The sequence below is a fragment of the Asparagus officinalis genome, chromosome 8 (genome assembly GCF_001876935.1).
Source record: "Asparagus officinalis chromosome 8, Aspof.V1, whole genome shotgun sequence".
Taxonomy (NCBI): Eukaryota; Viridiplantae; Streptophyta; class Magnoliopsida; order Asparagales; family Asparagaceae; genus Asparagus; species Asparagus officinalis.
In genome coordinates this window covers 12,095,822-12,099,098 of record NC_033801.1, presented here as the reverse complement: position 1 = coordinate 12,099,098, position 3,277 = coordinate 12,095,822, and the positions used below count along the sequence as shown (strand labels likewise).

The 3,277-nt window shown below is 42.1% G+C and overlaps 1 long non-coding RNA gene across 1 annotated transcript; it reads left to right on the top strand.

The window, feature by feature from the left end:
• LOC109820694 lies at positions 1,157 to 1,806 on the top strand. The gene is made up of 2 exons (XR_002241925.1): positions 1,157 to 1,221; positions 1,386 to 1,806. It is a non-coding gene; the product is annotated as an uncharacterized LOC109820694 (long non-coding RNA).

Sequence of the window (3,277 nt, the reverse complement as noted above, 5' to 3'; positions counted from 1 at the left end):
ACAACCAATAAGTAAAATACAATCACCATAGCAAGACAAACGAATTTTACATGGTTCGACAAGTTGCCTATGTCCACGGGGCAGGGGGGAGTTTTTATTATTAGAGGTAAAGAGAATACGAAAAATCGATTACAGGGTTCGCGGTCGACCGTACTTGACGTCGCGGTCGACCGGCCAGACTTCCGAAAATACACCTTGTAGTGTGCACGTTTCCGGTCGACCACCACTTGTCTCGTGGTTGACCGAACAACACCCAGACTGTTTCCTGCTTTGTTTTTCCTGAACTTCGTCGTCGTTTTCGTCATTTCTACACTTAATGTTTGATCTGTTATATTATGCTCTTTTTTTCTTAAAAGAATGGTTTCTAAGGGGGAAAGCCTATTTAAAACTACAAGACATAACTGTTTTGGAATTCTTCGTGAATCTTTCCAAGGATTCATTTTTTTTTAATCTACGAAAAAATTTGTATGTCATTACACAAGATAAGGAGAAAATTTTATCGTTTAGATTTGATTTTTTTTATTTATAATATGGAATATGTCTAATCTACTAATTAAAATGGTGTAGGTGTCTTGTAAGAGTCGCAAATCGATGTCGTAACATGGAATTTGATTCTTTAAACATAAGTTGGACCACGTGAGAGATTCTAACTTGAAGAGTTCATTAATGGAAAAGAAAGAAAAAAACATTTAATTAAAAATGAATTTCACCAGACCCCCTGAAGTTTGGGTTATTGAGTTGCACCAATCCTCTTAATCAACTTTGAGAATTCCATGCACGTACTAAAATCCCTAAACTTTTGGAGAATTCAACAAAACCCGTATGAGCTTTGGAAAGAAGTTAAAGGGTTACACAAATTATATAATTTTTTTTGCCCCCAGAATAACACGTCCCTGTCAAAATTATTTGAAGCCATGAGTAGCAAAATTATCAACTTAATTGGGTCACATTTGCAGTACATGCATGACTTGCATTAACAGCCTTGGTCATGATAGCAGAGTTGGATGGATAAGTTTAGGGAGATTTCCTTAGTTCACAAACTTCAGAGGGGCTTTCTACATTTCACCCCCAAAATTTGGGGTCGTCTTGTGAAATTTACCATTTAATGCTACAAGTTGATTATAAATAGACCTCCTATGCTACTCTTAAGTATGCACCAAACTCTTTACAGCAACGGCTCATCTTGGAGATTAGCGATTAGGTTTAAGATCTAGGAAAATGGTGAGATTCTCTCTCTCTCTCTCTCTCTCTCTCTCCTCCTCCTCTCTCTCTCTCTCTCTCTCTCTCTCTCTCTCTTGTTCCTTGTTCTCTAAAGTTCATAGATAATTAACACTGATTATATATAGCTAATTATTTGAATTTTTTTTCACTGTTGTTGTTTTTAGGCTTGCTTTTGGGAAGGAGATGATGACAGTTATGTGAATGGACCGAGAGGATGTGGTGGAATTACTGGATGCGGTGGTGATGGTGATAGACCAAACCCTCCACCAGGAAGCGATTAATTAAATATTATAATCACTGAACGGATCTATCCATCACTCATCATGATGACATGCATGCATGAGTTAGGGAATAATATGAATAAGTACCATGGATGATGCATCATGCATGGGGCATGGGTGTTCTTCTTTATGTAGTGGCTGTCAGTGTTCTGTGGGTCCAGTGTTCATTAGCAGTAGTAGTGTACTGTGTCGATGGATTGTGAGCGGCTTGTTTGCTTGCTCTCGGTTATCCTATATGTTGTGTTATATTTTAGCACTTCTTCAGTATCCATGATCTGAATAATAATCGTGCGTTCCAGATCCAGAACTTACTGTTCAAGCTTCCCCTATATTTCTATTTCTTTTTGCTCTTGGCCTAAATATGTGCAATCCCCAACCCCCTCCCCCCCACCCCCCACCCCCACCACACACACACAACCGGTTTTCCAGTTGTCAATGCATTGATAAGTTAGTTTGTTAATTTGCAGTATGGAACTTTGTGTTTGTGCTCAGCGGAACCGAAGGCACACAATATACAAACAATATTCACTAGTAGAAAATGACGTTTTACCTACACCAAAATAGCCGACGGAAATTCTCCGTCGCCCTTATAATTTTGTTATAAGCGACGGATAATATCCTGTCGCCCTATTTATCCGTCGCCTTAAAAATATGTTTAAGCCAGACGCATTTTTTTCATATTTAGCCCGACGCCGAATATAGCCCGTACACTAAAAATTTTTTTTGCCTAATATTTGTTTTCGTCGCGCTAAATTATTTTAGCGACGAAATTTCCGTCGCTAAAAGTTTTTAGCGCACGCGAAATTACCATCGCTAAAAACAAATAGGGCCCAAAAATTTTTTGGGCGCGGCGCGCCCAAAATTTTTGTGGCAGGCCCGCGCCGGGCCCAAATTAATTAATATCCTCGTTTTCCCCCCTGTTCGATTTTCGACCCTTTCTCCTCATTCCCCCCAAACTGCTCCGATCCCCCCCTCTTCGAAATCCGCCACCGCTTGTGCGATCCCCCCCGCCCCTGTGTGCCGCATTCTCGCCGACCCCCTCCTCATCCCCCTTCTGGTCCGCCGCACGCCCTTTGCATCCTGCCGCCGCCCGCCGGGACACCGTTTATCGCTCCTGCCGCCGCCACCTCTCTCCCCCTCTCTCGATCTCAACGGGTATTAACCCCCTCAATCTCTCTTCTTTCTCTCTCCCCCCTCTCAATCTCTCCTTCTTCTCGTATTTCTCGTCTCTCTCTCTCTCTCTCTCTCTCTCTTCTCTCTCTTCTCATCTCTCTGCTCTCTCGTCGGCCGACCGCCGACAGCGATCCGTCGCCAACGGCCGCCGGCCGCGGCGTCGCCGACGAGAGCAGAGGCGAGAGAGAATGCAGAGATTGAAGGGTGGGAGATGCATTTGTTTTTTTGAATTTTTAATTTAATTTTTATAATTATAGTTTAATTTTGATAAAAACAAAAAAAGTTATGCAAAAAACCCAATACCCTAATAATAAAATGTACATATCGATTGAAAAATATAATATAAAAAAAATTTATTTTAATTAGCGCCGTTAGAAATTAGGCGTTTGCGTTAGCGGTTAGGGTTAGGGCCGTATAGGGTTAGGCCGATCTGGGTTAGGTTAGGGTTTAGGGTTAGGGTTATGGTTCGTCACGGGCTTAGCGTGAGGGTGGGGGTGTGATGGTCGATGCGTGAGAGTTAGGGTGATGCGTTGGAGTTAGGCGAGGTTAGCGGTTAGCGCTTTTGGGTGGTTAGGTTTAGGGTTAGCAGGAGCATAGTTTAG